At 44.3% G+C, this 13,370-nt stretch overlaps 1 pseudogene; it reads left to right on the forward strand.

The window, feature by feature from the left end:
- The first annotated feature begins 7,157 nt into the window (after positions 1–7,157).
- Positions 7,158–12,487, forward strand: LOC125350043 (annotated as a pseudogene).
- Positions 12,488–13,370: the final 883 nt, after the last annotated feature.

Below are 13,370 nucleotides of genomic sequence, written 5' to 3' on the forward strand. Positions count from 1 at the left end.
TGGTTGTACTAATTTGCACTCCCACCAACAATGAAGAAGGGTTCCTCTTTCCCCGCACCCCCTCCAGCATTTGTTGTTGCCTGAGTTTAGAGTATAGGCCATTCTAACTGGAGTGAGGTGGTATCTCAGGGTTGTTTTTATTTGCATTTCTTTTACTGCCAGGGATGTTGAACATTTCCTCATATGTTTCTTTGCCATTTTTATCTCTTCTCTTGTGAAGTCTCTCTTTAGCTCCTTTGCCCATTTCATAATTGGTTTACTGGGCTTGGAGGGGCTTAGTGTTTTGAGTTCTCTGTAGATGACAGATATTAGGCCTTTGTCTGTTGCCGTGCTGGTAAAGATCCTTTCCCAGATGGTTGGCTGTCTTTCTAGTTTGGTGGCTATGTCCTTAGCTGTGCAGAAACTTTTTAGTTTGTAGTAATCCTATTTGTCAAGTCTCTCCCCTATCTGTTGTGCCCCTGGGACTCTATTCAGGAAGTTCCTTCCTGTGCCTATAAGTTCTAGTGTCTTTCCTACTCTGTCCTTCAGTAGTTTCAAGGATTCAGGCCTGATGTTGAAGTCCTTGATCCATTTTGAGTTGATCTTGGTGCATGGTGATAGGCATGGGTTTACTTTGAGTTTTCTGCATATGGCTGCCCAGTTTTCCCAGCACCAGTAGTTGAAGAGGCTCTGTTTTTTCCATTGTATGTCTTTAGCTCCTTTGTCGAATATCAGCTGACTGTAAGAGTGCGGTTTTATTTCTGGGACTTCAATTCTATTCTATTGGTCTTCAGGTCTGTTTTTATACCAATACCAGCCTGTTTTTGTTATGATGGCTCTATAGTAGAGCTTGAAGTCTGGTAATGTGATACCTCCTGCACTGCTTTTTTGCCTAGAAATGCTTTGGCTATTCTAGGTCTTTTGCTGTTCCATATGAATTTATGGGTTGCTTTCTCTATTTCAGTGAAGAATGTAGCTGGGATCTTGATGGGGATTGCATTGAATTTGTATAACAATTTGGGCAATATGGCCATTTTAACTATATTGATTCTGCCTACCCATGAGCATGGGAGGTCTTTCCATCTCCTGTGTCTTCTTTGATTTCCCTTTTTAGATTTTTATAGTTCTCATTAAATAGGTCCTTCATGTCTTTAGTTAGGGTGATCCCTAGGTAATTTATTCTTTTTTTTTTTACCTATTGTAAATGGTATTATTTTCATAATTTCCTTTTCTGCTTGTACAATGCTGGTGTACAGAAAAGCTGATGACTTTTGTGGATTGATTTTGTATCCTGCTACTTTGCCAAAATGGTTTATTAGCTGTAGGAGTTTGGAGACTGAGTTTTTTGGGTCCTTCAGATATAAGACCATGTCATCTGCGAATAGAGATAGATTGATTTCTTCTTTGCTGATGTAGATCCCTTTGATGTCCTCCTCTTGCCTTATTGCTATGGCTAGGGATTCCAGCACTATGTTGAAAAGAAGTGGAGAGAGTGGGCATGCTTGTCTTGTTCCTGAGTTTAGGGGGAATGATTTGAGTTTCTCTCCATTTAATACGATATTAACAGTTTGTTTGTTGTATATTGCTTTTGTTGTTTTAAGGAATGTTCCATCTATTCCTGTTCTCTCCAGACCTTTTAATAAGTATGGATGTTGTATTTTGTCAAAGGCTTTTTGGGCATCGACTGAGATAACAATGTGATTCTTGATTTTAGTTCTGTTGATGTGGTGAATTACATTGATTGATTTACGGATGTTCAACCATCCTTGTGACTGTAGGATGAAGCCTACTTGGTCATGATGCATAATTTTCTTGATCAGTTTCTGGATCCTGTTAGCTAATATTTTATTGAGGAGCTTTGCATCTGTACTCATTAGTGATATTGGTCTGTAGTTCTCTTTTTTTGTCGAGTCTTTGCCTGGTTTAGGGATGAGTATAATATTAGCTTCATGGAATGAGTTTGGGGTTTCTCTGTGTGTTTTTATTTCACGGAAGAGTTTGAGGAGTATTGGTATTAGCTCCTCACTAAAGGTTTTATAGACTTCATTGGTGAATCCATCTGGGCCTGGGCTTTTCTTTGTTGGGAGGTTCTTGATTACCCCCTGTATCTCGCTGTAAGTTATTGGTTTATTTAGTTGATTTATTTCTTCTTGATTCGGTTTGGGCAGTTTATACTTCTCTAAGAATTGATCCATTTCTGTAAAATTATTGTTTTTTAGTGAGTAGAGGTTCTGGAAATAGTTCCTTATGATTGTTTGAATATCGTGTCTACTTGTTGTAATTTTTCCGGTGGAGTCCCTGATTTTACGTATATGAGTCTCTTCTCTTCTTTGTTTTGTGAGTCTTGCGAGGAGTCTGTCGATTTTATTTATTTTCTTAAAGAACCAGCTTTTAGTCTTATTTATTTGTTGAATGGTCTTTCTATTTTCAATCAGATTTATCTCTTCTTTAATCTTTGTGATCTCTCGCCTCCTAGTCATTTTAGATTCGATCATTTCTTGTTTCTCCAGTTGTTTTAGTTTCATCATGAGGTTATTCACCTGCTCTGCTTCCATTCTTTTAATGTGAGTGCTGAGGGCAATGATCTTGCTCCTCAGTACTGCCTTAGCTGTGTCCCATAGGTTTCTTTGTGATGTATTTTCATTGTCATTGTGGCTTATGAATTCTTTAATTTCATCTTTAATTTGGTCTGTGGCCCATGCGTTGGATAACAGTGTGGGGTTTAGCCTCCAGGAATGTGTATAGCCTCTGTGGTAACCGTTGTTATTGAGGGTTACCTTTAATCCACTGTTGTCAGATATAGTACATGGGATGGCATCAATACTTTTGTATTTGCTGAAGTTCTTTGTGTGGGCTATGACATGGTCTATTTTGGAGTATGATCCATGGGCTGCTAAGAAGAAGGTGTATTGGGTCTCTGTAGGGTGGAAGATTCTGTATAGATCTGTCAGATCCATTTGGGATATGGTGTTACTTAGGTCCTCAGCTCCTTTACTAATCCTCTGGGGATTGGATCTGTCTCTTGGAGAGAGTGGGGTATTAAAGTCACCCACTATGATAGTGTTTGGGTCTATCTTGTTCTGTAGTTCTGTGAGAATTTGCTTGACATATGTAGGGCCTCCTTTGTTCAGTGAGTATACATTTATCACCGTGATGTCTTGGTTCTGGATTTTTCCTTTTATTAAAATGTAGTGTCCTTCTTTGTCTTTTTGAGTTGATTTTAATGAGAAGTCTAGCTTTTAGATCAGGATGGCTACTCCTGCCGTCTTGGTAGGTGCGTTTGTTTGGAAGATCTTGCTCCATCCTTTCATTTCGAGCCTGTTTTTATCCCTTGCTGTAAGATGGGTCTCTTGTAGGCAACAGATGGCCACTTTTTGTTTGCGGATCCACTCTGCCAGTCTGCTCCTCTTTATCAGGGAGTTTATACCATTTATATTCAAAGAGATCAAGGATAACAGTGTTTTTTCCCCTTCCATTTTCCTGTTAGGCTGTTTTTCCTCTCCTTTTTTTTCTTATCTTTAAGAGTCGCTCTTTCTGTTGGGCTCTGGCTCTTGTAGTTTCGTTCTGTTTCTGTCTGTGTGTCCTGTGCAATTTCTTTTGGGTGGGGGTCCCCTCTTAGAATTCGCTGTAGTGATGGTTTTTTATTCACATACTCCTTTAGATCCTCTTTGCTATGGAAAGATCTGGTTTTTCCCTCATATATGAATCCTAGCTCTACTGGATATCTTATTCTGTGTTGACAGTTGTTGGCCTGTAGGACTTGGATAGTGTTCTTCCATTCTCTTCGCGCATGGTAGGTTTGTTTGGAGAGGTCTGCTGTTATTCAGATCCTTTTCCCACTTTAATAAATTTCTCTCTTCGCTTTGGCTGCATTCAAAATTTGCTCTTTATTCTTGAGATCTGAAGTCTTGATTATTATGTGCCTGGGCGAGGATTTTCTAGGGTCTGGTCTGCCAGGGGTCCTATAGGCTTCAGTTACTCGGGTGAGGTCCCTTGTGAGATTGGGGAAGTTTTCTGCAATAACTCCTTTGAAAATATGTTGTAGCCCCTCTGCTCTGGTATTCAGCCCCTTCTTCTATTCCATTTATGTGCAGATTATATCTCTTGTCTTTGTCCTCTAGCTCCTAGATTAGTCTGCCTTGGAGTTTAACCATTTCTTGGAGTGTGGTAATTTTCTGGTCCTTATCAGCTGCATCATCGTGCAAAAGAGAGATTCGGGATTCGATATAATCAATTTTTTATGCTGTGGCTTCCAGTGTGGTTTATGGATGTCAGCGAGGTATTTATGGTTGCCAGATCAGCTTTCATAGTGGAAATTTCTTCCTTTAAAGAGTTATATTTTAAATCTATTTTTTCATGCATTTCGCTTCTCAGGATGTTAAGGTCTTCTTTAACGGAGGATTGCACTGATCCATTTTTGCTTCCATTTCTTTCTTTACTTTCTGAAGGTCCTTCGAGACTTCCATTCTAAACTCCTGGAATTGTTTTCTGGATTCATTCCTGAGGCTTTCCGTCATTTCTGCTCTCATAGTCCCAGTTTGTTTTTTTTTTTATTCTCCATCTCCTCTTCAGTCGTACTACTTTTTGGAGCTGGCGAGTTGGCTTGACCTTTCCTGAATATTTCCTGAATATTTCTTTGTGATTTGGACATCTGGACATCTGTACGTGGCGCCCTTGGCTTGGCTTTGTGCTGGTTCCCACTGGTCCATCAGTGGAGACTTTTTTGTGTCCTGGCTCTGGGTTTGAGTTTGGCTGTTGAACCTTACTGCCAAATAGGTGAGCGTGACAGTCTCGGTTGTTGCCAGGGTGGTCACCCTCACTGCACTTGGGGGTGGGTAGGTTCTGTGTCTTTTTCTGCAGGACTGTGCACTGCCGCTGTGTAGTGCTGACCCTAGCATGCCCCTAATGGTGTTTTCAGGTCGCTGATTCAGTGTGGCATGGAGAATTTTCTCTTCTTTGATTCTTTTCCCACTCGGTACTGTGGTCAGAGGCACTCACCTCTTAGATTGAGAATTGCCACTGAGAGGCGGAACGCCCACCTGTGTGGTCTGCTCCTGTCAGAGCAGGTGTTGCTGTTGAGGGGTGGCCTGCCCACCTGTGCAGAGTGCGCCTATCAGAGCGGGCACTGCCACTGTGGAGCTCTGCCCACCTGTGCGGAGTGCGCCTATCAGAGCGAGTGTTGTTGCTGAGGGGGCAGCTTGCCCACTTGTGTGCTCCCACGGGGGTTTGGGCAGGAGCTCCTCCTGCTGGAGGGCAGCATGCTGGCCCACACTGGCCCTCGGGGGGGCACGTGCATGTGCACTCAAGTGCTTCCTTTGGGGACGTGCTGCCCCGAGTTGTTGGAAGGTGCTTGTGCCCTCTCGCGAGTCTGCTGTTGGGGGCAATATGCGTGGACCCCAGCAGGTTCACGTGTGTGGGCGCGGGTTGGTGCCCACAGACTCTCTGCGCCTCCGCTGTGAGGGGGGCATGTGTTCAGGCCCAGGTGTCCCTGCTGGGCCGGTATTGCACACCAGCAAGCCTGTGACTGCCGTTCAAAAAGTCCACACGGACCAGGCACCTTAGGTGGCGTTCCAATGCCTACCTGTCCCCAGGCCCCTGCTGGGGAGGGGGTGGGGTGGTGCGGCCATGTTCAGGCTCCTTAGCTGGGACTTTGGGGTACGCCTGTCTAAAGTGTTTCCTGGTCACTTTGTTGGGCGCTACTCCACCTCTGCTAGCTCCCATGTCCTCCCAGAGGCTGTAGGGTCCTAGAGCCACTAGATGTGGGGCTCCTTTGTTCCCTCGGGGTAGGGAGGGGGAGGGAGGGAGCTCTAGCTTCTTTGAAGGGTTTGGGTCTCTGCTACAGCTGGTCTCCGGTTTGGGGGGGGGGGTGCAATGGGGAACTCACTGGTCCTGGAATGTGTGTGTGTCCTGCGCTGCTGTGGGCTTTTTGGGGCTGGGTTGCTGGGGTGTGGCGATCAGTAATTTGGTGGTGATGGTACCGGCTCTCTCCGTCCTGCTCTCCCCGTCTGCACCGCCTAGTACCCCTGCTGTTTACTTGTGTTCCTGGCCATTCGGTCTCGCACTTCTGGTCCCATGCCGTCGTGTGTCTCGGACGGTCTGCTCTCCTTCTGGGGCCCATGGAGCTCCTGCTGTCTGAACTCTGCACTCCTGGTGTGACTTTTCGGCTGTTGCTTCTCTGGACACTGATGGTCTGCGGTCCCATTTGCCAGCACCGGGTCCCCTTTCCCAGCCTGGCCCTGTTTGTGCTGGGGTCGGTGGGGGGTGGGGTGGGGGGTACCCCGGAGATTTTCTGGCTCCATGCAGGTTATAGGCTCTTCTTTTTTTGTTCGTTTTCATTTCCTGTGTTTCTCTGTTGCTTCTGGTTGTTGGTTTTGCTGGATTCTTGATGGGGTGTTGGGTGCTGGAGTTCCCAGCTCACTATTTGGTTGGAGCAAGTTGGGGTGCCTCCCTATTGTGACAGTGCCATCCTCCTCCCCCCTAAATGTTAGAAATTTGGATATTAATGTTTGATTATCACTGTTAAAGAACTGCTTGGGCTTCTCATTCAGACATCAGTAGGAAAGGACAGGAAAAACCTGGGGCGGGCCTGTGAGCCTCTTTCTCAGAAGTGAAGGGTGATCTGGTGAAAGTGCAGCTTAGCCAGTCCATGCCTGGTGAAAAGTATGGGCCCTGAGGGGGAGTCCAGGCATAGTGAAAAAAGAGTAAGCTGGCACAAAGGCAATTTACCAAGCCCCAAGAAGTAAGATGGGAGGGATGGGAATATGGCCTAGTGGCAAGAGTGCCTGCCTCAAATACATGAGGCCCTGGGTTTGATTCCCAAGCACCACATATACAGAAAATGGCCAGAAGTGGCGCTGTGACTCAAGTTGTAGAGTGCTAGCCTTGAGCAAAAAGAAGCCAGGGACAGTGCTCAGGCCCTGAGTCTAAGCCCCAGGACTGGCCAAAAAAAAAAAAAAAATGAATGATTTGATTGGAATTTCTAAAATTGCCCCTTAGGATGGATTAAAATTGGAAAGTCTTAAAAAGGTTGATTTTGTATGATGTAACTTGATTTTTGTGCTATTTTGCAATTTGAATGTATTGAAAAAGCGAAGATGTTAAGTCTGGATCTTGTGTTTGTAACTCTGGTGTTTGTAATTCTTGCATTAAGAAAAACCTCAATTGAGTTCAGATGTTCTAGGCAGTGAGTCAGAGTGACTGCGCGTGCAGGGACAGTAGATCTCATGAACTTTCTTTCCTGAGCAGATGTATCAGCTTAAAATTCTCACTGCCAGTCAGGGCTTTGAGTAGATGCAGGGAGTTGGGATTTTAAATTATCTCCCATTTAACAAACTTAGCTTTACTACACACTACCACAGATGACTGGCACGTTCTTGTCCAGTTACAAAGTAGATAAGACATGGGCAATAAAAGTCATGCTTATGAACTATTCTTCTAGGACCTCCCATCTCTGATTAACTTTTGAAAGGTCAAACAGGAGTAACTCTAGGATCTGACACATCTCTGCCATCCAAGCAGTGGCTTGCTGCCTCTGGATGCTCCATCACTTTTGTCCCAAGTTGGGAGCCGAGCTAGCAGCTAAGCTCATCCTGACCTCTGGCTGTGCCGATGTCGCCAAGATGTCGGGAGCCAAACCTGCACCTAGGTTCATTATCACCTCTGGCTGTGCTGTTACCGCCAGGATATGCTAAAGGCAAAGTCCACAGCCACTGTCCGGAATTGCTTTGTTACCTTGTGTTTACTGTAATCAAATGTTGTAAACTTCAAAGCCTCTTTGTGTTCTGGAATTTTAACAACCCTATACTATTCCCTGGTTCCAAAACTGCATATAAGCTGGGAGTTGAGAATAAACTGTTGCTGCAGTCTTGAGGTTCAACCTTGCGGCTGCAGACCTCCCGTACCCCATCTTTGTCTCTTGTCTTTTTTCTCTTGCCTTATTTTTCCTTTTCCGTATCCCTGCCGCCCCTCAGTCAGGATTCTTGTCCCTCTGCCGGCTGGCCCGGCAGGGTCCCATGAGTGACTTTTCCATGCTGGTATAAATGCACCTTTGGCATTTTTCTTGGCCCATCACTGGACTTGGACTCAGGGCCTGAGTGCTGTCCCTCAGCCCCCTAGCTCAAGGCTAGCACTCTGCCACTTTGAGCTCCACACAACTCCGTTCCCAGCACTCTGCTCGCTGATTAGAGACAAGACTCTCACAGGGACCTTTCTCTGCCTGGCTGGCTTCAAACCACAGATTTCAGATCAATGACTCTTACAAGATGCCACTTTACTCCAATTAAAAGCAACAAGGTGGTCCACACAGAAGTAGTTTTTAAGCATGATCTTAACTGGAACTTATTAAGGACCAACATTACATCTGACAAACTTGTAGGAATTGTCTGTCCTTTCCTGTGGGCCTGTTGAGAACTGTTACAAAAAAACCTACAAACTCTGCTATAACACCTTAACTTCAGCCTTTATTTGCATCTGGAAAAACTCTGAAGCCCAGGGGCACATTGCCTTTTAAAAGAGCCATTTTTTTTTTCCTCTTCAGTCCCAGTTACTGCATGAAGACCTTTAAACTCAAATGACAATTTTTCCTTAAAGCAAGAATTACAATTACAAAATTAGAAATAATTATCCATTCAGCTTTCCAATAAATTACTGAGAAATATTAGCCCATTTTGCCATTTCTTCCTACATACAGAGAGTTAATGAGTTTACTTCTATCCCATTAGTTTAAAATATATACTTAAAAATACTTGCCTGATTATATGTAACTTAAGATAGTTAAGAGTCTTACTATTACATCACAGTATACACATTAAATTCAGTACCTGAATCATTAAACTGATACCCAAATCAATTGTGACAAAAGTACATTCAGCAGTGTACACCAGAACTACAAGCACAAAAATCCAGACTTAGCTTTTCTCTTTTTTTTTAATACATCCAAATTGCAAAATACAAATAGACCTTTTAATCCTCCTTTAAGGTTTTCCAATATTAATTATCCATCCTAAGGGACAGTTTTTTGTTGTTGTTGTTGTGTTTTTGTGTGTGTGTGTGTGTGTGTGTGTGTGTGTGTGTGTGTGTGTGTGTGTGTGTTTTGGCCAGTCCTGGGGCTTGGACTCAGGGCCTGAGCACTGTCCCTGGCTTCTTTTTGCTCAAGGCTAGCACTCTACCACTTGAGCCACAGCGCCACTTCTGGCCGATACGTGGTGCTGGGGAATTGAACCCAGGGCCTCATGTATACGAGACAAGCACTCTTGCCACTAGGCCATACCCCCAGCCCCCTATGGGGCAGTTTTAGAAATTCCAGTCAAATCATTCATTTTTACCACCAGGTTTCCAATGTTCAACTGAAAACAAAAGAGACAAAAGAAAGGCCTCCATTCGCCTGTCCTACAGAACGGCCTATTTCCATCCTACTCCTCAGAGCTTGATGAACTGTCTTGGTACTGGCTTGTCCTCTTCCACCATGAATGGATGCCCCCTTATGGCTGTCCCACCACATTGATTTCCTCCAGGGCCTGTGCCACCACGTGGACTGGCTAAGCTGCACCTTTGCCAGATCACCCCTCACTCCTGAGGATAGGCACACAGGCCCCTCCTAGGTTTTTCCTGTCCTTTCTTATTGTTCTCTGAGAAACCCAAGCAGTTTTTAAAAAAAAATTTTAGTGATAAACCTTTATATCCAAATTTCTGACACTTTGCCCTGATTTTTTTAAATTAAAGAAACATTTTTTAACTATAGTTCCTCTTGAAAACAGTGCAATAATCCTTTAAAACATTTGGTAACGCTCAAATTTGATGACCATTTGAATTTAAACTTAAACTCACTCAATTTTACATCATACTAACAGTCTTTAACATGTTCACACTCACACATGCACACACACATACATATTCAAAAGATCTTAAAGCGCGCAAAATAAAAATCGGCTGTACATTTTCCAATGGCAAGAGGTATTTTTGCCAATCTTCTCAATCTTGTCCCAAACTCTCTTTCACATCAAGATCATCCAGACAACTCAGAGCATTTGACATAAACCAGATGAATATACACAGACAGTCCTGGAGTTAAATTTTACAAAACTTGATCCAATTCAGCTACTGCCACTTGCCAACGAGGGTAAAGGCTATTTTCTACTTTCCCAATCAGACACCACATGCAGCCACACTGGTGCCTGTAATGTGAAAGCATATAGCTATGGCTAATGGCTTTTCCTAAAAGAAACAACGCCACAAAGGAGGAAAATAGAATTCCTGCTGGGGACCTAGAAGGAAAAGTTATGGTCACAGGTATCCCGGGAGGCCTTCTCCTGGCTGGGTCCTCAGTCTTCGGCCCGATGAGTACCCTAAGAGGAATTTCTCCTGCTGGCGTGACAGGGGTTAGACACACTTACACACAGATCACATACAAGACACTCAACAACCCAAATTGCTGCCGGCGGCAAATAGACTACGAATGGAGTTCTCCAAAAATGTCTGTACTGGAAATAAACAGACTATGATCGGAGTTCTCAAAAAATGTCTGTCTGAGGAACAATTTGCCCAAATGGGAGGGTCTGGGGACGTCTCCCACATATCCTGTTGGCAGCCTTACAGCGCGTCTGCCAAGGCTCCTTGCCAACCTCACATACAAATCCTGCAGGCCACAAAATTCACAAAGTACAAATCGGCAATGCCTCAACTTACCGACCGGATTTTCACAACCCCTTGGTCGGATGTCTGGGTGGGCTTGAGCGGGGTATCCCAGACAAGCCCCACTGAAATGCTCGAGTTCAGGACCCCCGAGAGACCACCAGAGACCAAGATCAATGCAAGTAGCAAAAGGGCGTTTATTGTGAGCTAGCTCGGTCCTTCATGAACTCAGCACGCTGGTGATGCTAAGAGGCCCTGAGCCTAGGGCTTCCAGCTGTTTTATACATTCTTTGGGGAAGGTAGGGACTTAGCATTCATCATAGCATCTTTTAACAAATCAACACGCACCACGGGGAAATCATAAAACAATTCTAAAGCATGTTTGGCGCATTTGGTGGCGGGAAGGAATCTGGAAGGGTCATTGGTCAGATCAATGGACCAATGCATTTAAAATTAATTGGTTTAGGTCATAGGGGTGCAGCAAGGTGGATACGTGCACAACTACAAGGTTTTAATTAGATACTGGAAACCACACCTGGGTGGGGGAGTTCTGGAGTAACTCCAAAACTTGTTTTTCTTCTCTGACTAGCCCTTAATCAGTTTTAGCCATGGGTCACTCTGTCCCAGAACATTTTATGTTCCTTTACTGGAAAGCAAGGGGTGGGGGTAGGGTTGGTTTTCTACAAGATGGAGTTGTTCTGGCTTTTCACAGAAAGGACCTGGCGGAGGACGGAGAAGGTGCGGCATCCATGTTTTCACAGGCCGCGAAGGGAAACTGCATGGTGGAGCTCACCGGGAGCTGAGCATTTCAGATCTGCTTAGTTAACCTGGTTCATCACCATGCTGGCTGCAAGGGTGGTGTGTCTCAGGACACTACCTTCTTGGGTTTTCCACCCAGCTTTCACCAAGGCCTCCCTGTTGTGAAGAATTCCATCACAAAGAATCAGTGGCTCTTAACACCCAGCAGGAAACATGCCACCAAGACAAGAATTGGGATGTGCCAAGGGAAAACTGCCCAAGAACTCAAAGAATTAGCATTTGAACCATCAATGGAAAAAGTATTTAAAATTGACCAAATGGGAACGTGGTTTGCTGCTAGAGGGGCTGCTGTGGGTCTTGGCATACTGTTACTATGGCTTGGGAATGTCTAATGAGATTGGAGCTATTGAAAAGGCTGTAATCTGGCCTCAAAATGTGAAGGATAGGATACAGTCTACCTATATGTACTTAGCAGGAAGTACTGGTGTAACAGCTTTGTCAGCTTTGGCAATAGCCAGATCTCCTGTTCTCATGAATTTTATGCTGAGAGGCTCTGGGGTGACAATTGGTACAACTCTTGTAGCCATGACTGGAGCTGGAATGCTAGTTCAATCCACATCATATCACCAGAACATGGGCACAAAACATCTTGCTTGGTTTCTTCATACTGGTGTGATGGGTACAGTGGTGGCTCCTCTGACCATACTAGAGGGACCCCTTCTCATAAGAGCTGCATGGTACACCACCAGCATTGTGGGAGGCCTCTCCACTGTGACCATGTGTGCTCCCAGTGAGAAGTTTTTGAACATGGGTGCACCCCTGAGAGTAGGCCTGGGTCTGTGTTTGTGTCTTCACTGGGGTCCATGTTTCTGCCACCTAACACTGTGGCTGGTGCTACTCTGTACTCATTGGCAATGTATGGTGGATTAGTTCTTTTCAGCATGTTCCTTCTGTATGACACTCAGAAAGTAATCAAATGTGCAGAAGTAACCAATGTATGGACAGAACAGAGAACAGATATGATCCAATCAATTTGATGTTAGGAATCTACATGGATACACTGAACATATTTACGTGCATCACAACTATGCTAGCAACTGGAAGTAACAGAAAGAAATGAAATGGCAATTCCTGACTCCTCAGTATGTCAGAAGTCTTGCTGTTGAATAGGAGCAGATATTCGTGGCACAATTTGGACAAGCAGCCTGAAGCAATGGGTACCTGTCCAGGCTTCAGAGTTCTTCAAATGAAAACTAAAGTGTAAGTGTGTTAAAGCAGAGGTTAGTAAAGGGCTTTAAAAATCAAGAATGCACTTCTAAATATGAAATTTGGAAGAAAAACTTGTCCTAAATGTTTGTTTCAAATTGGGTAAAGAAAAAATTAGGGCTACCAAGATGATTGTTTAATTGCAACTCCAGTTTGCCTTACAGATTTTCTGTAAAAATTGTAGACAGGCCTACAGAAAAGGACAGACAATTCCTACAAGTTTGTCAGATGTAGCTTTGGCCCTTACTAAGTTCCAGGTAAGATCATGCTTCAAAACTACTGTGTGGACCACTTTGTCACTTTTAATTGGAGTAAAGTGGCCTTTTGTAAGACTCATTGAACTGAAATCTGTGGTTCGAAGCCAGCCCGGGCAGAGAAAGGTCCCTGTGAGAGTCTTCATCTCTAATCATCCAGAAGAGTGCTGGGAACAGAGTTGTGAGTTGTGTGGAGCTCAAAGTGGCAGAGTGCTAGCCTTGAGCTGGAGAGCTGGAGAGCTCCATCCCTGAGTTCAAGTCCAGCGACTGTAAAAATGGGAAAGTCATTCCTGGGACAAAGTGATGGAGCATCCAGAGACAGTAAGCCACTGTTGGGATGGCAAAGATGGTGTCAGATCTTGGAGTCATGTGTGTTTGGCCCTTCAAATTTAATCGGAGCTGGGAGGTCCTAGAAGAATAGTTTGTAAGCATGCTTTTCTAATGCCCGTGTCTACTTTGTAACTGGGCAGGAATTTGCCAGTC

This window comes from Perognathus longimembris, chromosome 4 (genome assembly GCF_023159225.1).
Source record: "Perognathus longimembris pacificus isolate PPM17 chromosome 4, ASM2315922v1, whole genome shotgun sequence".
Classification (NCBI taxonomy): Eukaryota; Metazoa; Chordata; class Mammalia; order Rodentia; family Heteromyidae; genus Perognathus; species Perognathus longimembris.